The sequence below is a fragment of the Sus scrofa genome, chromosome 8, assembly GCF_000003025.6.
Source record: "Sus scrofa isolate TJ Tabasco breed Duroc chromosome 8, Sscrofa11.1, whole genome shotgun sequence".
Classification (NCBI taxonomy): Eukaryota; Metazoa; Chordata; class Mammalia; order Artiodactyla; family Suidae; genus Sus; species Sus scrofa.
In genome coordinates, this window is record NC_010450.4 from 90,245,798 (window position 1) to 90,266,559 (window position 20,762).

Consider the following 20,762-nt stretch of genomic DNA (forward strand, 5'->3'; position numbering starts at 1 on the left):
GAAATCTGTGAAAAAATAAATATAATTGTAAAGGATCCATGAAGAATATTAAAAAAAAAAAAGCTAAACATGGCAGAATATCAACCAGGTATTTCACATATCATGTTGATTGCTTCAAACTATGGAAAACCTTAAAAGAATAAAATTCTGTCTTGAGTACATGGTTTGGATTGAGCATCTAATTTTTGGTTATTGGGTTACACTCTACTAATACAGTTGTCAGTGTGAAAACAACTTCAACATGATTAATCTCTGTGAATTGATATGCAACTAAGGTATCACTCTGATATATGCATTCATTGCTCAGAACCAGAAGGGGGGATTTTGGTTTCCAGGCTTAATACTAAAGAATATAGGTAATGGAATCAGTTATCCTTTAAATGAGACTTGGAGTCATCAAAATAGTATTCCGTTTTTAAACAATAAAAGATGCCTGCTATCTTTTGCATTTTCAACATACTCTAATTCCAGTACTTTAAAACACATACTGCCTGTGGCCTCAGAGGGATGTGTAATCAGGACAAAATAAAACCAGATATATTTTGATTTCTGCATAGACTATGCAATGGGGTATGGCATGAACTATTGCAAAAATGATCTCTCACATCCATAAAGAAAGCAGTTCCAATATTATAGTGAAACTTAGTTTTCTAATTTTTTAGCATTAATAGAAAAATGCATTTGGTTAGTTTCAAAAATTCATTTATTACCTTTTCTTAATAAAGTATAGTTGATTTACATTGTTGTTAGGCTCAGGCGTACAATACAGTGATTCACATATATATATATATAAATATATGCAAATATGTATTTTCATAAATTTTTCCCTTATAGGTTATTATAAAATATTGAGTATAGTTCCCTGTGCTATACAATAGCTCTTTGTTTATCTGTTTTATATATAGTACTGTGTATTTGTTAATCCCAAACTCCTAATGTATCACTTCCTTCTCCTTCCTCTAGGTAATCATAAGTTTGTTTTCTGTGTCTGTGGAACTTTCTCTGTTTTGTAAATAAGTTAATTTTTATCTTTTTTTTAGATTCCAAATATGACCAATATCATATGATATTTGTATTTATTTGTTTGGTTTATTTCACTTAGCATGATCATCTCTAGGTCCATCCATGTTGCTACAAATGTCATTATTTCATGCTTTTTTATGTCTGAGTAATACTCCATTATAAATATATACCACATCTTTTTTAGGAGAGAAGCTGACCTCCAGTCCTTCTATTCTGCCATCTTAATCCCCGCATCGTATACCACATCTTCTTTATTCATCTGTCGAGGGACATTTTGGTTGCTTCCCTGTCTTGGCTATTATAAATAGTACTGCAGTGAACATTGAGGTGCATGCATCTTTTGAAATTACAGTTTTCTCTGGATATATTCCCAGAAGTGGGATTCGTGAATCATTCAGTGAATTGAATTCCCCTGAGTATTCAATATTATATTCTACTGAGAACCTCCATGTTATTTTCCATAGTGGGTGCACCAACTGTCATTCCTACCAACTGTGTAGGAGCATTCACTTTACTCTATACCCTCTCTAGCATTTGTTATCTGTAGATTTGTTAATGACGGTCATTCTGAGTTGTGTGAGCTGGTTCCTCACTGTAGTTTTGGTTTGCATTTCTCTAACAATTAGTGATATTGAACATATTTTTCATGTGCCTGTTGGCTATCCACATGTCTTTTTTGGAGGAATGTATATTTATGTCTTCTGCGCATTTTTTTTAAGTGTGGTTATATATTTACTAACATGGAAATATGTGCAGTATATAGCTAAGAACAAATGGGTGTAAATATTCCCTATAAAATAAAAATATTTAGAATATTTGTATATATTCACCTATGAATATTCTCTATGAATGGATAATTTTCTTTTTTTTATAATCACTTTAATTATTTTTCCATTATAGCTGGTTTATAATTTTCTACTGTATAGCAAGGTGACCCAGTCACACATACATATATGCATTCTCTTTTCTCACATTATCATACTCCATCATAAGTAACAAGATATAGTTCTCAGTGCTATACAGCAGGATCTTATTGCTTATCTATTCCAAAGGTTATATTTTGCATCTATTAACCCAAATTCCCATTTTTTGATTAAGTTGTTTGTTTTGTTGTTGAGTTGTATGAGTTGTTTTATATAATTTGGATGTCAGGCCCTTGTTGGTTGCCTTATTTGCAAAGATTTTCTCTCATTCTGTGGGTTGACATTTTGTATGGTTTCCTTTGCTTTGTGAAAGCTTTTGAGTTTAATTATGTCCTTTTGTTTTATTTTTGTTTTTATTGTCATTATTCTAGGAGGTGGATCAAAGAAGATGTTGCTTCAATTTATGTCAAAGTGTGTTCTGCCTATGTTTTTTTGTAGGAATTTTATAGTGTCTGGCCTTATGTTTATGTCTTTAATACATTTTGAGTTTACTTTTGTGTATGATGTTAGAGAATGTTCTGATTTCATTGATTTACATTCAGCTGCCCAGTTTTCTCAGCACCACTTATTGAAAATACTGTTTTTTTTTTCCATTGTGTATTCTTTTTTGTAGATTCATTGACTATAGATGCATGGGTTTATTTCTAGGCTTTATATCCTCTTCCATTGATCTATATGTCTGTTTTTGTGCCAGTACAATATTGTTTTGGTGACTGTAGCTTTGTAGTATATACTCTGAAGTCTGAGAGCCTGCTTCTTCCAGCTTCATTTTTTCTTTCTCAAGATTGTTTGTATATTTGGGATCTTTTTGTTCTACTTCTCTGAAAAATGCCATTGGTAATCTTATAGGCATTGCACTGAATCTGTAGATTGCCTTGGATAATATGGTCATTTTAACAATTGTGATTCTTCCAATCTAAGAACATGATATATCTTTCCATCTGTATGTGTCATAATTAGTTTCCTTCATCAGCATTGTGTAGTTTTTGGGGTACAGGTCTTTTGCCTCTATAGATAGGTTTATTCTTAAGTATTTTATTCTGTTTAATGCAATGGTAGATGAGATTGCTTCCTTAGTTTCTTTTTTTGATCTTTCATTGTTAGGATATAGGAATTAAGAGATTTCTGTATATTAATTTTGTATCCTGCAACTGTACTGAATTCATTGATGAGCTAGAGTAGTTTTCTGATAGTGTCTTTAGGATTTTCTATGTATAGTATTATGTCATCTGCAAACAGGGACAGTTTACTTCTTTTCTGGTTTGAATTCCTTTTAATTTTTTCTTCTCTGATTGCTGAGGTTAGGACCTCCAAAATTATGTTGAATAAAAATGGTGAGAGAGGGCATCCTTGCCTTGTTTCTGATTTTAGAGGAAATATTTTCAATTTTTCATTGTTGAGTATGGTATTAGCTGTTGGTTTGTTATAGATGGCCTTATTGTGTTGAAATAGGCTCCCTCTATATCCACTTTCTGGATAGTTTTTAATCAAAAATAGATGTTGAATATTATTAATAGCTTTTTCTGCATCTATTGAGACCACATGGTTTTTATTCTGTTTTTAATGTGGTGAATGACATTGATTTATTTGTGGATATTGAAAAAATCCTTGCATTTCTGGGATAATGCCACTTGATCATGGTGTATTGTTGGGTACAATTTTTTAGTAATTTTGAGGATTTTTGAATCTATTTTCATCAGTGATACTGGCCTGTAATTATCTTGCCTTTGTGGTTTGTTTGTCTGGTTTTGTTATTAGGGTGATAGTAACTTCATAGAATGACTTCAGAAGTAGTCCTTCCTCTAAAGTATTTTGGAATAGTTTCAGAAGGATAGGTGTTAACTCTTCTCTAAATGTTTAATAGAATTTACCTGTGTAGTCATCTGGTCCTGGACTCTTTTGGGGGGAAAGTTTTTTAATCACAGTTTCAATTTCAGTACTTGTGATTGGTCTGATCATATTTTCATTTCTTCCTTGTTTAGTCTTAGGAATTGTACCTCTGTAAGAATTTGTCTGTTTCTTCTAGGTTGCCTATTTTATTTGCATATGGTTGCTTGTAGTAGTCACTTATGATCCTTTGTATTTCTGTGGTGTTGGTTGTAACTTCTTTTTTATTTCTAATTTTATTGATTTAGGCCATCTCCTTTTTTTTTTTTTCTTTTTAATGAGTCTTGTTAAGGGATTATCTGTTTTGTTTATATTTTTAAAGAACCAGCATTTAGTTTCATTTATCTTTTTTTTTCTTTGTCTCTCTTTCACTTATTTCTGCTCTGATATTTATGATTTCTCTCCTACTAACTTTGGATTTTGCTTGTTTTCCTTTCTCTAGTTGCTTTAGGTGTTAGGTTAGGCTGTTTATTTGAGATTTTTTTCCTCCTGTTTCTTGAAGTAAACTTGAATTGCTGTAAACTTCCCTCTTAGAACTGCTTTTGCTGTGTCCCATGTGTTTTGGATCATTGTGTTTTCATTTTCATTTGTTTCTATTTTGTATTTTATTTTCTATTTTCTATTTTGTATTCTATTTTTTTATTTTGTATTCTGTTTTTTTATTTTATTTTGTATTCTATTCTATTCTATTTTGTATTTTCTATTTTTCTATTTTCTATTTTGTATTTGTATTTTGTATTCTATTTTCTATTGTTGTATTTTATTTTCTCTTTCCTTTCTTCAGTGTTCCATAAGTTGTTTAGTAATGTATTGTTTGACCTCCACATGTTTGTGTTTTTCATTTTTTTTTCCTCATAGTTGATTTATAATCTCATAGCTTTCTGGTCAGAAAAGATACTTGATCGCTTGATGTGATTTCAATTTTCTTAAATTTATTGAGGCTTGAATTGTAGCTCAGCATGTAATCTGTCCTGGAGAATGTTTCATGTGCACTTGAAAAAAATGTGTATTCTGCTGCTTTCTATTGGGATGTCAATAAATATAAATTATGTCTGTCTGGTCTTATGTGTCTGTTAATGCCAGTATTTTCTTATTGACCTTTTTTTCTGGATAATCTGTCTGTTGATGTAAGTGGGGTGTTAAAGTCCCCCAGTGTTACTCTGTTAATGTCAGTTTTTCCCTTTATGTCTGTTAACATTTGCCTTTTATATACAGCTTTTCCTATGTTGGGTACATATATATTTATAATTGTTATATCTTTTTGGATCAATCCTTGTTCATTATGTAGTGTCCTCCTTTGTGTCCTGTAACCATCTTTAAAGCTTTTGTCTAATGTTAAGTATTGCTACCCCAGTTATCTTTTGATTTCCATTTACATGGAATACCTTTTTCCATCCCCTCACTTTCATTCTGTATATATCTCTAGATTTGAAGTGGTCTCTTGTAGACAGCATATATGTAGGTCTTGTTTTTGTATCCCTTCAGCTAGTGTATGTCTTTTGGTTGGAGAATTAATCCATTTACATTTAAGGTAATTATTGATGTGTATGTTCTTTTTGTCATTTTGTTCATTGTTTTGTATTTGTTTTTGTCTTTTTTTCTTTCCTCTTTTGTTCTCTTTTGATTCGATAACTATCTTTTGTGTTGTGTTTGGATTCCTTTTTCTTTTCTGTGTGTATATCTACTATAGATTTTTGATTTGCACGATGTTTTGGTAAGGCTATCTACATCTATATATTTGCTTGTTTTAAATTGCTGATCTCTCAATTTCAAATGTATTTCAACTATCTTGCATTTTATTCTTCTATTATTGCAATTACTGGTTTTGATACCATATTTGTGTGTTGTAGACAATTTCTTACTCTTACTGTATGTTTGTCTTCCCCAGTAAGTTTCCCATTTCCCAATTGTATTGTTTCTAGTTGTGACCTGTTCTTTTCTACCTAGAGTAGTTACTTTTCTCTAGCAATTGTTCTTAAGCTGGTTTGGTGGTGCTGAATTCTTTTAACTTTTGCTTGTCTATAAAGCTTTTCATTTCACCATCAAATCTGAACAGGAGCCTGGCTGGTTAGAATATTCTTGGTTGTAGGTTTCTCATTTTCATCACTTTAAATATATCATGCCACTCTTTTCTGGCCTGCAGAGTTTCAGCTGAAAAATCAGCTCATAGCCTTATTGGAGTTCTCTTGTGTGTTGTTTGTTGCTTTTCTCTTGTTGCATTTATATTTTCTCTTAATCTTTAATTTTTGTCAGTTTTATTACTGTGTATCTCCATGTGTTACTCCTTGGGTTAATCCTGTGTGGTACTCTGCATTTCCTGGATTTGGGTGACTGTTTCCTTTCCTGTGTTAGAGAATACAGGATATACAAAATAGTGTTCAGCTATTATCACTTCAAATATTTTCTCAGTCTCTTTTTCTCCTCCCCTTCTGGGACCCCTGTAATGTGAATATTGGTACATTTGAAATTGTCCTAGAGATCTCCTAAACTGCCTTCATTTCATTCTTTTTCTTATTCTATTCCACAACAGTGATTTCCACCACTCTGTCTTCCAGCTCACTTGTCCATTCTGCCACTGATTCCTTCTAATGTGTTTTTCCTTTCAGTTATTGTATTCATCAGTTATGTTTGGTTGTTCTTTATATTTTCTAACTCTGTTAAAAACATCTTGTAACTTCTCACTCTGTGCATCTATTCTTTCCGTGGGTTCTTGGATCATCTTTACAATCATTACTCAGAACTCTTTTTCAAGTAGATTACCTATGTCCACTTAGTTATTCTTCTGGGTTTTATCCTTTTCCGTTGTCTAGAACATATTCCTTTGCAGTCTCCTATTTGTATTTTTATTTAACTTTACTTAACTTTCTATTTGTATTTTTATGTATGGAGTAGGTTAGTTAACATTTCTGTAAGGCACATCCTGTGTGTCCCAGCAGTATACCCCCTTCCCATCACCCAAGGACCAAGGGCCAGATTTTCCAGGGTAGATTCTGACCCCTGTTTGTGGACTCAGTTCTGTAGGCCATGTGATCATTTTTTTGCTTCTTATGTCTGCCTCCAGTGGGTGAGGCTCTTCTAGAGGCTTTTGCAGGCTTCCTGGCAGGAGGGGCCAGTCCCTGCCGTCTGGCAGGTGGAGCTAGGTCTAGAACATCTAGTGGGCAGAGCTATGTCAAGGGGTGTGTTTAGAGGTGGTTGTAGGCTCTGGAAGTCTTTAGTCATCTGGTGTGCCAATGGGTATGGTTGTGCTCTTGCCCTGTTGATTGTTTGGCCTGAGTCATCCCAGCATTGGAGCCTACAGGCTGTTGGGTGGGCCAGGTCTTTGTGCTAAAGACCCATGCCAGATGTCTACCTCCAGCAAGAGTTCACATAGATGAACACTCCCCAAATGTCTGCTACCAGCTTTTATGACTCCAGGGAGAGCCACAGCCAAATCCCACTTCCCCAGAAGACCGTCTAAGACCAACACGTAGTTCTGGCCCAGGCATTTATAGATCACTGCTTTCGCCCTTGGTCCTGGTGTGCACAAGATATTGTGTACACTCTCCAAAAGTGGAGTGTCTGTTTCTGACAGTCCTGTGAAACTCCTGCTTCAAGCCCCACTGGCCTTCAAAGCCAAATTCTCTGGGGACTCCTCCTAATGCCGGACCACTAGGCAGAGAAGCCTGACTTAGCCCTCAGAGCTCTCACTTCTATGGGAGATCATATGCAATATAATCTCCAGTTTGTGGGTCAACCACTCAGGTGGCATGGAATTTGATTATATTGCAAAATGAGCCCATCCTACTGTCTCGTGGTTTTGTCTTTTTATCTTTGGGTGTACAATACCTTTTTATAGTAGGGTCTAATCTTTTTAATCAATGGTTATTCAGCAGTTTTTTGTGATTTTGATGCGCCAGTGAATAGAGGTGAGCTCAGGGTCCTTCTACTCTGCCATCTTGTCTCCAATCTGCCTTTCATCTCCATTTATTATCTTTTTAATACTTAATTTAAGAAAAATTAATTTTAAATAATGCTTATCTTTTATGTAGGTACAAGGAAATTTCTCTAATTGAGTGTGTAAAAATAATTTTGAATACTTTTAAATTAGAATTTGATAAAAATTTTATCCCTATTTTAGTCTTCTTTATAAAAACACAAATGTGTAAACAGTTCACCTTAAAGCTATTTTCTTGGAGTGCTGAATGAAAATTATAAAAGAATGCAGAGCTGAAATTTATTTTTAAATATTTAGAGATCAGAAATTATTTCATTATGGATATTATTTTTGTCTAAAAATATCAAATAAATTGTTTTCTCTCTTTGAGAAATGTATATAGTTTGGAAAGAGCCTCAAAGGCTTGGCAGGGGTATATTATGTTAGTTTCTGCAAAAGTAAACTTTTCTTGGATGTCACTGTGTAGAATTTTGAGCACAGTTGTTCATGCTGTGTTTTCTAAGCTGAAAGATGTCACTGCCAGGTCTTAAACACATAGGGAAGAGTGCCAGTGAGAACAACTTGCCCAGTATCTTGTCAAGCCAGGCTGAGCATGGGGTAGTGCCCAGAATCCATGAAGAATACTCTGAAGGTCAGGAGGACATCAACTAAGTGCAATAGATCAAAATGAATTGTTAAAGAGTATAACGTGCCTTTATCACTTTTAACATGCAGAAAAGCAATCAGAATTTTTTGCTAATAGAAATTAAAATGAGGAGTTCCTACTGTGGTGCAGTAGGTTAAGAACCTTACTGTAGCAGCTCAGATCCCTGCGGAGTCACGGGTTCAATTCCCAGCCCAGCATAGTGGCTTTAAGGATCCAGTGTTGCCACATCTGCGGCATAGATAACAGCTGTGGCTAAGATTCAGTTGCTGGCCAGGAAACTTCCATATGCTGCATGTGTGGCCAATAAAAAAAAAAGAAAAAAGAAATTAAAATGAATATTGATGGCTTCCTTAGAAGTTACACACTCAGGTGGTAGTATGGCTCAAATATGCTACTGTGATCAAAGAGGTGATATGAAGTTGAGGATGAAGTGCAGTGGCCTGAGTGAGCCTGGGCTGCAGGAACCTAAAGAGGGGATTAATTCTGCCTGGGTAGTGTAGAATGGCAGGGAGGTATGGTGACCTGGGTGTGACCGGGTACATAGAAACTGCTGGGTTGAAAGATGGGAAGGGTGTTCCAATCATGAGCAGAAACGGTAAAAAGGGCTTGCCATGGTTGGGAGTGAGTCATAAGGGGTAGTTAGTTCCTTGGTCAGGAACTGAACTTTGACTTAAGCAAGAGAGACAGCCAGACATTACATTGGCTCATAAAACCAATCTTTATCTAGCTTCAGGTAGATCAAATGAGGCCACCAAGACTTTGTGACCTGTTTCTTAGCACTCCTCTCTTCTCTGTCAGCTTCATAGTGGACTAGGCCTTTTTCCATCATGGTGCCAAAAAACTCCCAAAATTTCCATAGGAGAGAACCATGCCCGAATAATAGTATTTGCTACAAGAGGCTGTTTCTGTAAAGCGACTTAAATGACTTTAAAATCACATTTTTTTTTCAGGTCTCATGGGTATTTATTTTAAATTTTAAAAGTTTCTGTATTTAGAATTTTAGTGGAACAAGATTCATAAGCTAGTACCATGTAGCTTTCCAGTAAATATTTAAACAAATTTTCAGAGCAGTGCATTGCATAGTTATTCTAATAGTGAGGATCAAACTAGACTAACCAAAAATATTCAGAGGACAACACCACTTTCATAAGACTCAATGTAATCAAGCAGAAATAGTGTCATTGTACGAATTTCTAGATTAATTAACTAACCTAATTCATTTGACCACGTTCTCTTTTGGTAAATTTGTAAGATTTTAAAACTCCCAATAACTCTAAAGAAAATTTAAAAAAATATATATATTGTTTTCTTTTTATGGCCGCACCTGCGACATATATAAGTTCCCAGGGTAGGGGTCAAATCAGAGCTGCATCTGTGCCCTATGCCACAGCTTGTGGCAATGCCAGATCCCTAACCCACTGAGCAAGGCCAGGGATCAAACCCACATCTTCACAGAGACTACACTGGGTTCCTAACCCACTGAGTCACAATGGGAATTCTAAGAAAAGTCCATTTTACTATAACTCTTAGTTCTTCACAATTATATTTCTAATTATGTTAATAAATAATGCTGAACATCATAAATATGGCTAAGAAAACTTCAGAAGTGTATTGATAAATTCTCAGTAAGTAGTTAATTTTAAATAAAAAGAAATGTATTAGTTAAAAAGGATAGATTGATCTTTGAAGATGTAATGCATATATATGTATAAAAGAACCATGTAGAATTTTTATTTTTTGTTTTTCTGTTTATATAGCAGTATAAAACTGTTAGTCTGCGCTTTTCTAATAATTTTGATCAGAAGTATCAGAATGTTTTCCAAAGGACGTTGTAATTCAGTTTCAGCCAGTTAAATAACAAATCTAAATGCTTCAAAGATTCAGTAAAAAATGTTAAACTTGGAAAAAATTGAAAATAGAAACATAGCAAACATCAAACACTCATTTCAAGTTTTACCTATCACACCACTTATTGTGTGTGTATTTTTCTTGATTTTTCAAATTATTTAAAATATTTTTGAAACATTTTTAAACAAACTTTACATTTATGAACACCTTTCAGAATAGACCAAATTGATGAACTTTCCCTTCCTGTGAGTAATTGAGTGATACCTGTATGTTCTTCTGGCTATGTGGGAGGCTGTCTGAAATACATCACTGCTACAATGTCTCCCTTTAGAACAGTACCCTCTCTGTGGTGAAGAATATCTGATTTTACACCACTGGAGAGTAATAGATCCCAGACCTATAGACAGAGAATTTCAAGTCCAGTTTTCCTCTTACTGACATGTGACCATCCTCAATTAACTTGCTTTCTCTAATCTCAGATTTCTCTGTAGTAAAATAAGGAAGTTTGACTAAATTATCATCAAGTTTTCTTCATGAATTAATGTTATGTTATATCCATTTTATGAAATAAAATCATTTCAGTTTCCATGCTTCTAGTGTCTCACCATCCTTCTTTATTTAGTTTTGCTTCAGTTATTGTCAATGTCTAGGTCCCTAGTGAAAGAGGATGCTGTTATATTGTACATATAGAGGCACATTTTTTTGCTTTTCATTAACCCATATACAACTGTAGTCAAAATATTCTTGTATCTCTATCTTTGACTTGTCTAAAATATCTTTGGTTTTAATCTAACATTTTTGTATTAAAATAGTGCAAATAATGTGGTTTGAAAAATCAATTAGTACTATATTTTACATGAACTACTAGGAACCTCTTGCCCTATCTTCTCTATATGTATTAACTGAATAATCATCATGTATTTATCTTTCCATTTTAGATAGTATATACCAAATTCTTATTTTCAAACATAAGAATTTTACTATCTTACTATTGGGTCTTTTCCCCTATTGTAACATGTAGTACATGCTAAACTTTGAGAGGACGTTATAATTAATGGAAATCTGTTAATTAAACCAAACTACAAGACAACATAAGGCTCAATATATCAGGTTTCAGAATACTCTAGTACTGTAATATGGTGGTGTGTTAACCACTTGATTCTACTATATTAAAAAAAAAAGGCTTAAGGACAAAAGTATTAAAAATAGCTATAGCTTCAACATGAATATAAAACTGATGATATTCTGATGTTGTAACAGCTGTCATTTGGCAAGACAATGTGATCACTGAATAAAAACCAGTAAAAGCTTACTTTAAGGGTATAAAAAGCATGTGAAGTGTTCAGTGCAGTGTAATGCAAATAAAAAAACATGGATTTAAAGTTTGGAGCACCAAAACCATTATCATAAGCCTTTTCTGCAAAATGGATATGTATTACAGGGGTTTGTAGGGGATATCTGTGTATTTAAGAAATAAGTTCACTGTTAAATAGAAGAAGCTGGGTGATGACCTCAAGCTATTGATCATTTATGTTAAAAAAATTGTTACTTATAAATATTATAAGTTCTAAAATCTGTTTTCTATGCTGTTTTTTACTATATAAATTATGACTTTTTTAAACATTTATATTTTTTAAAAAAACTTTATTGTAATTGACTTAAAATGTTTTAGTTTCAGGTGTACAGCAGAGTGAATCTGTCATACATATAAATATATTGATTCTTTTTTCCCATATAGGTTATTACAAACTGTTGAGTAGATATCCTGTGCTATAAATTAGGTTCATGTTAGTTGTCTATTGTATACAGTAGTGTATATATGTTATTCCCATCCTCCTAATTCCTCCCTCCCCACCATGGTTTCCTCTATGGTAGCCATAAGATTGATTTTGAAATCTATGAGTTTGTTTCTGTTTTTTATTAAAGAAAGTTCTTTTATATCTTTTTTTAATTTTGGCCACCCCATAACACATGGAGTTCCTGGGTCAGCGTTAAGATCTGAGCCATAGATAAGCCACACTGCTGCAATGCTGATTCTAAAAACATTGTGCTAGGCCAGGGATCAAACCTGCATTCCAGTGCTCCCAAGATGCCACCAATTCTGTTATGTCTTGGTGGAAACTCAGTATTGTATCATTTTTATTAGATTCCTTATATAAGTGATATCATATGATACTTGTCTTTCTCTGACTTTATTCAGTATGATAATCTTTGGGTCAATCCATGTTGTTGCAAATGGCATTATTTCATTCTTTTTTGTGGCTAATATTCCATTGTATGTATATACCACAACTTCCTTATCCATTCCACTGTTGATGAACATTTAGGTTGCTTCCATGTCTTGGCTATTGTGAATAGTGCTGCAGTAAACATTGGGGTGCCTTATCTTTTCAGATTATGGTTGAGAATTCTCTGGATATATAAGTAGGAGTGGGATTGCTGGATCATGTAGTAGTTGTACATTTAACTTTTTACAGAGCTTCCATACTTTCCTCCATAGTGACTGCACCAATTTACATTCCCACCAAGAGTGTAGGAGGATTCCTTTTTCTCAACACTATCTCCAGCATTTATTGTTTGTAGATTTTTTGAGGATGGCCATTCTGATTGGTGTGAAGTGATACCTCAGTTGGAGTTTTGAATTTCATTTCTCTAACAATTAACAGTTGTTTTCCTTTTTAATAATAACCTATTAGTAACATCTCTAGTTTCTCATGAAGTATTTATATGAAAACAATCACTGTATGCTCGGGGACAAAGGCTCTTGATAAAGTAAAATGTTTGGATGAATGACTTAGTATTTTTATGTTTACTTTCATTAAATCTCAATTGAGATTTCAAAAATATCCCTATTATGTGTGTGTGTGTGTGTGTGTGTGTATGTGTATATATACACACACCTGCAAGTGCATAAAGAAATGGTACTATTGAGTGAAATTTTTGGGTAAACAGGTGTGTCTCAGACCATCTATGGATGACTAACAGTCTTTCCCCAGTGAGTCCATGTGCAGACAGTATTTAATGTGCAGCTATTACAGACATTGTCACTGAGAATTCATCCCTTAAACTCCTGGCTAGCCCCAGAAATCAAAGATTTATTCTGGTTTTTCCAGGCTTGATGCTCTATTGTGTTCTTTGTGCTTCCCTTTTTATTCCTGGACATTGCCTTCAGTACAGACCTATGGAACACATCAGCTCCTTCCTTGAGCTTCTGCTTAGCTTACCTGGCTTGGTTGAGCTAGGCAGCGATGTGACTTTTCATGTGTTGCTACTTCATTAGTTATGCTGTATTTACAGTCTCAAAGTACTGGTAAGAAAACTGTCCTAGGAGCAAAATGTCAATTCCATTTCTCTGTGTATGATGTAGGATTAGTGGTACACTATCGCCATGATCTGACCAAATTCCTAAATATTTTTGGACCAATTATTGTTTAAAATGATTCAAATTAATTATGGACACCCTTTCTCTATTAAGTTAAATGTTGTATAGAAAACTTCTAATGGACTTAAAAATATTTTATTACTTAATCAATATATTGAAACCATGATTAAATTTTCCAAATATAGGACTTCACGATGATGTATGCTGGGAAAGGGAGATAATTTTTTTTGTCTTTTTGTCTTTTTAGGGCTGCACCCATGGCATGTGGAGGTTTCCCAAGCTAGGGGTCTAATTGAAGTTGTAGCTACTGGCCTACATCACAACCAGAGCAGCATCAGATCCAAGCTGCATCTGTGACCTACACCACAGCTCACAGCAGCGCCAGATCCTTAACCCACTGAGCGAGGCCAGGGATTGAACCCACAACCTCATTGTTCCTAGTCAGATTTGTTTCCATTGTGCCATGACAGGGACTACAGGAGATAAAATGTTAAACAGCAGTTTTCATTGACCCAAAAGAAAAGTTGAGGTTATATACCAAGATATAGGGGAGAATTGATGTCTTTCATGATGTAAGTGAATATGCTCTATGCACAAAGTCTTTGTATTTTCTAAGGAGTTGACCTGGGAAGTCAACTCAAAAATTTCAAAATTTGAGTAGCTGTGAAAAAAATATACTAGATGTGGGTTTTAATTCTGTTTTAACCTAATACTGCCTTTGTTGGTTGCTAAGTTTAATCAGCCATCATCTTAGGAAAACATGTACCTGGCTTATGTTCTATGAACTAGCCATCACTATAGAGTAGAATCTGTACTTCAGAAGGACATTGAGAAGAATGAGACATTCATTTATATGTATTTTAGTTACTTATAGTCTAAAGGAAATCTAATTTGATTGTATCCTCTTTTATTTGTTCAACAGACTAAAAGCAAAGCAATAATTTTATTACTGTTGCATAAAGATCATGTCACAGAGGCAGGCTGTTGTGGGTATCTTCTGTTTGCCCCTTCAGATCCTCTCTCCCTTGTTCTCTACCTAGCTATATCCTGGGCTACCAGCAGGATATCTTCTCCCAGAAGACAGGAAGAAAGTGAAGTCCAAGTCTTTATTCCCCAGTTACCCTCTCCTGCAGTCCAGCAACCTCCCCAGGCCCCAGGCTTTAGCATGGTGACAGATACCACCCACCCATCCACAGCCACTAGACTTGAGATGTGTAAAATTCTTTGATTTCCTATAGCCCTTTCCTAAAGTTTCCTTAAACTGCCAACTCACCCCACTTGAGTGAGCCATAGCTATCTTGCATGAATATGGAGCTAAACTGAATATCTACAGGACAAAATCACATGTTAAATTGAAAATAGAATTTCAAACTAGATAAAACTTTGGAAATGAGTTCATAAGTAAAACTATAAAATATGCACAAATTTCCTCTTAAAATAATTATATATATGAATAGCTGTCAATTTTAGCATGTCTATATGAAAAAATCAAATATATACTGAAACATAACATGTTCTTTAGTAATTGTTGCATAAAAAATCTTATCTGGAGTACATTTGTTTCATAGTGTCTGTTTTCATAGTACTGTGCTCTTAATAAGACTTAGGGTTTGCATGTGTGTCTGAAAAAATGCAGTCATTCGGAGCATGCACATGATTAATGCCCTTTATTTTCAAACTTAATATATGTGTTAATTATAACACTCCATTAAAAACAGTAAGAGCTCCCATGTGCCTTAGTGAGTTAGGAACCTGACATGGTATCCATGAGGATGCAGGTTTGATCCGTGGCCTTGATCATTGGGTTAAGGATCTGGTGTGGTCACAAGCTGCAGCGTAGGTTATAGATGCAGCTCATTTCTGGTATTGCTGTGGCTGTGGAATAGGCCAATTTGACCCCTAGCCTAGGAACTTACATATGCCACAGTTATGACCATTAAACAAACAAAAAACACTAGACACAAGGTTTTAGGGGTTTTTTTGTTAAGGCATTTTATACTTCTGTTGAATACAGAGATGAGGTAATCTCCATTGAAAACCTCAGTTGCAAGTGTACTAATGAGGGAAACACTAATTAATACTTAGAACCAGGGACAGAGGTGCTGATTAGAAATGAATGTACATGTGTTGTGACATCACAGCCAAGGAGCAGCAGCTCTCGCAGCTCCCTATGTAACTGCTTCTGTCTCTGGTTCTCAGATCCGTGGAAAAGTTGGTGATCTCTTCACTCCTAGTCACTCTTCAACTGATCTACTTCTTTGTGTTACTTAATAGCAGTTCATATTTATACCATCTTAATGAAATACCAGTTTGGAATCAAAGGCAAAGAATTATATGTACAGGAAATACCAAATATTCCAATTTTGCCTGATAATTTCATCAAAACGGGCACGAGTATGTAGTAAAATTTTTAAAGAGAATAAAGAGAAAAAGCAAATTACCAAAGAGAACAGCCATCAGAATTCTTGATGGACCAGTTATCAAAATACAAGAAATTTTCCAAAAGCTCTTCTTTTTTAAAACATTTTTAAATTATAGTTGATTTACAGTGTGACAGGAAAGTGACTGTACAGGAAAGTGACTCGTCATATATACATATACATTCTATTTTTGTATTTTCCATCATGGTCTATCCCAGGAGATTGGCTATAGTTCGCTGTGTTGTACAGTAGGACCTTATAATTTATCTATTCTAAATGTAATAGTTTGTATCCTATGCTTAAATCTTTAAGCCATTTTGAGTTTATTTCTATACATGGTGTGAAGGTGTGTTCTAATTTCATTGATTTACATGCAACTGTTCCTAATTTCCCAGTACTGCTTGCTGAAGAGACTCTCTTCTTCCCATTTTCTTGCCTCCTTTTCCAAAAGCTGTTTTTTGTCTTTTTAGGGCTGCACCCACAGCATATGAAGGTTCCCAGGCTAGGGGTTGAATTAGAACTGTGGCCGCCAGGCAACGGAGGATCTGAGCTGCAACTGCAACCTACATGCCAGATCCTTAACCCACTCATAGAGGCCAGGGATCAAACCTCCATTCCCATGGATACTAGTCAGATTCATTTTTGCTGAACCATGATGGGAACTCATCCAAAAGCTACTCTTGATAGTGGTTTATATTCAGTAATTATTACTTTTGTTGTCAGATGTAAGATTATTTTCTATAATTATCATTAATTATAAATGTAAACCTTTCTGGTGTAAAAATTTTATATGTAGAGTTTATATTAATGTCTTAAATTAACATTTGGAATATAGATCTATGCTTTGAATAAAATGTTGAAATTTTTTAGTAAAATTGAAAAAGTACTTTAATTTTGCATGATTTCAGAATCAGCTCATATTTATGAGTTTGTTGTAAAAATACCAGAAGTCACTAGGTTACTTAATCTAATTAGTTTGAGTTTCAGAAAACTCATTAAAGTATTATAAACATGTTGAATAAAGGGGAATAGAAGAGGATTAATAACAGGGCTTTTAATAATTGTCATTTTCCTCTGGTATTTCATAAAGTGACAAGAAAGATAACTTTGTCTCCTGCTTGTGTAACCAGATGGGCAATGCTGCCTTTATTTCAATGATCGGCAGTAACTGGAGAGGGGCAGGTTTGGAAGTGTGGAATGATGAGTTCATTTTGGTCATGCAAAACATGAAGTACTTGGAGGCTTTCAGGAAGAAGCTCAAGTAGGCAGTTGAAGGCAGCGTTTTGCATTTGTGAGGAGACATTTCCTGACCACTGTTGTGATCATGAATTTTATTGTCAGATGTAATGTGAAACCTATATTACATCTTCTTAAACTGTACTTAATCCAAAAATAAAGAGAAGAAAGTCATACTTCAGCCTAACATAATGTATCCATCCTGAGTATAACAAAATCCCCACCATCCTTTCCCCAGAAGAGGATGTAGTTTCCCTGAATGTTTACTCCCCTTGACAAACAGAACTTAACATTGTGATAGAAAGTCAACATATGTATCATTCATGGTAGACAAAATTATGACCTTGTTATCTACTTTTTTTTTTTGGCTGCACCCACAGCATGCAGAGCTTCCCAGGCCAGGGATCAAACCCACACCACAGCAGTGACTCCAGATCCTTGAAATGCTAGGCCACCAGAGAACTCTGACCTTGTTATTATTACCTTTATTTAGGGATTATATATCATTTAAGGAGATGTTTATGGGTGCCAAGTTGATGTAGACTTGCAGTGGTGAATTTTGTGTGTCAAGATGGTCAGCCATGGTATCCATATATTTGTTCTGCATGTTCTATGAAGGCATTATTTTTAGATGAGATTTAAATCCATAGCTTTAAGTAGATTACCTTCAGTAAGGTGGTTATTAGCCTTATCCAATTCATTGAATCCCTCAAGAGAAAAAGCAGACTCAATTTCTCCCTTCTATTTTCTCTCTCCACACATACTCTCTGTACCCTTTTCATTCTTTGTTTCTGGAGAATCCTAATACAATACTTTTCCTGTTGATATGCAATGTCACTTCCATCCTCTATCATTTATGTGCCCTGTGTGTTTGGAGGAGCATGAATTCTGAGTTCCATTCCATCTAGCCAGTTTTAACTACTATGGCTAGATCATAAACCTCTTTTTGCAGAACTGCCATGACTGTTTTCACTTTTACAACTCCATTAGGATTAATAGCATTAGCTTGTCAAATTATGCTAAAATTCCTGGTGAGATTTTGATTAGAATGCCAGTGGATTTCTTCACTTGGAGAGGAAAGTCTCCCATTTTTCCATCTGTTAACTTTCCGTCGTTGCAGGTCTCCTCAGATGGTTTGTAAACATTGACTGTGAGCTCCTCCTCAGGGTGGTTTTCCTGTTTGCCCCATGTATTCTTGGCTTGGGAAACATCTCTCGAGGTTTTAATGTTTTTTTCCCTAAAGGGGACCCATAGTGCTCTCAGTTTGCAAAATTTTAGGCTTTCACACTCATTTTTCAAGTTATTACAGTTTTAGAGAGGTATGAATTTGATACATCTGCTTAAGGATCCTTACCTTCCCATATAGATGTTTCTCATTTTAGCTCAGACTTTAAAGGAGGGCAAGTTTCCTTGGTAGTTCCATGAACCAGACTTATCTCAGAGTCTTTGATGCACATACTCTCTGACTTCTGATTTCCTGAAGGTAGCTCAGCCTCAGATTCCATTTTGTCTCCCGATTCCTAGAATCCTGGTTCTGTGCGTGTGTCAAAACGATAGCTTCCTGCCTTTATTTACCCTCTTCATAAAGCCCCAGATAGTTTCCATCATGGCTCAGCAGTTAGTGAACCTGGCTAGCATCCATGAGGACACAGGTTTGATCACTGGACTTGCCCAGTGGGTTGGGGCTCCAGCATTGCTGGTGAGCTATAGTGTAGGTCTCAGATGCAAATTGGATCTGGCATTGCTGAGCTGTGGCATAGGCTAGCGGCTACATCTCCGATTGGACCCCTAGCCTGGGAACCTCCATTTACCACGGGTGTGGTCCTAAAAAGACAAAAAGACCAAAGGAAAAAAAAAAAAAAGGCCCAGATACATTTATATATCATTTCCTGCATACTAGACTTCTTTATTTTTCCTTTGATTTAATTGCTGAAGATATACTTACCTTTTTTATACTTTTGATTTTCAGAAACATCATCAGTTCTTGGATTAATTATCAATTTCAAGGTTTTTTGAAGTGGTAACTTGGCATGGGAATTTAGAAGATGGCTGTGAAATGACCATGAAGACTACATAAACTCTCGGTATTCTAGTAAAAGAATAATATGTTGTCTGACTTACATTTTTCTCACCTATGAAATAAAAGTAATGATATATTAAAAGTTATGAGGATTTTTTGAGATATCATTTATGGCATCTAACAAGTATTTTAGATTATATACTTAATAGTCAGGAAGCATTATTCTCTTAGCTGTTCATGAAGGTGAGGAGAGAATAAGAATATTTAGAAATATGAAGAGAACGGGTAATTTTGCTGATGTTTCAATCACAGAGCTCATTCTTAAGAGTGTACTTGAGGTGGGAGATGTGAATCAATTAAGCTCCTGTAAACGCAGAAAAAAAAAATAGTTTCTAAAGGCAGTTAATATATTTTTTCCTTATCCTCAACTGAGAAAACTGATTTGTTACAATAACGAAAAAACAAAACTGCTGTGTCAGCAAATCTCTCTCGGAAGTTCAGATGTAATTTTGAACATGTGTAATATATTCTCTTCACATTTTTATAACCATGGAAAATGTTATTTCATTTATCAAAAAGCCAAGACTGAGCTTCTACAGTTTTACCTTTAAGCATCAGTTACTTCTGAAAAGTAGAATGTTGACAGACCTCATTACAAATAATTACTGAGATGATTAAATTAGGTATGTTCAGAATTTGGTTGGGTGTACTATGCTTTATTTCCTTCAGTTTTTCTCATCTTCATCAATTACTATTTTATGAAAGCAAGAATTTCTTTCCTCCTCCCTCTTTTCCTTTCCCTCTCTGTTGGTGCTCTTGTTCTGTGTACATGTATAGATACACTTTATTCAGTTTTTTACTTTTGATGCTCTAATGTGCTGAGTTTAAATCTTGCATCATTTTTTTTCCTTTAAAAAGAAAAGCTTGTAGGAATTCCCTTGTGGCTCAGTGAGCTAAGTATCTGTTGTCACTGCAGTGGCTCAGATTGCTGCTGTGGTGCGGGGTTCAGTCCCTGGCCTAGGAACTTCTGCATGCTATACATGTGACCAAAAAATACATACATAAGCATGCAAAACTACTGAATGCAACTTTAGCTATATAGTATAGTTGGGATATTCATAATAAAATTAATTTCTGACATAAATCACAAATTAAATTTTTAAAAATTTTCCTTGTGCTTTTGTTATTTCTGATTTATTTTATTTTTATCAAAGAATCTTTTCAGTTTCACCTTGAGAAATAACTGTTTTGTATCTGTTTGCCACCTTCTTAAAAACCAGATTTTGAACTATCCCATAAATTTGTAAAATAATAAGATATATTTGCTCTTTGCAGTGTTCAATTTTCAGTATGTATGAATAAAATCAATCTTGTGATACTGTGTTACCAACCTTTCTATGTTCTCTACAATGTGCTTCATAGATCTAAAGTGGTAGAAATACA

The 20,762-nt window shown here is 34.7% G+C and overlaps 1 long non-coding RNA gene across 1 annotated transcript in view; it reads left to right on the forward strand.

Moving 5' to 3' along the window:
* LOC106504725 overlaps window positions 1–20,274 on the forward strand; it is a 57,629-nt gene extending 37,355 nt beyond the window's left edge. Inside the window, exon 4 of the long non-coding RNA XR_002346784.1 lies at window positions 19,269–20,274. This is a non-coding gene — a long non-coding RNA (uncharacterized LOC106504725). The remainder of the gene's footprint in view (window positions 1–19,268) is intronic.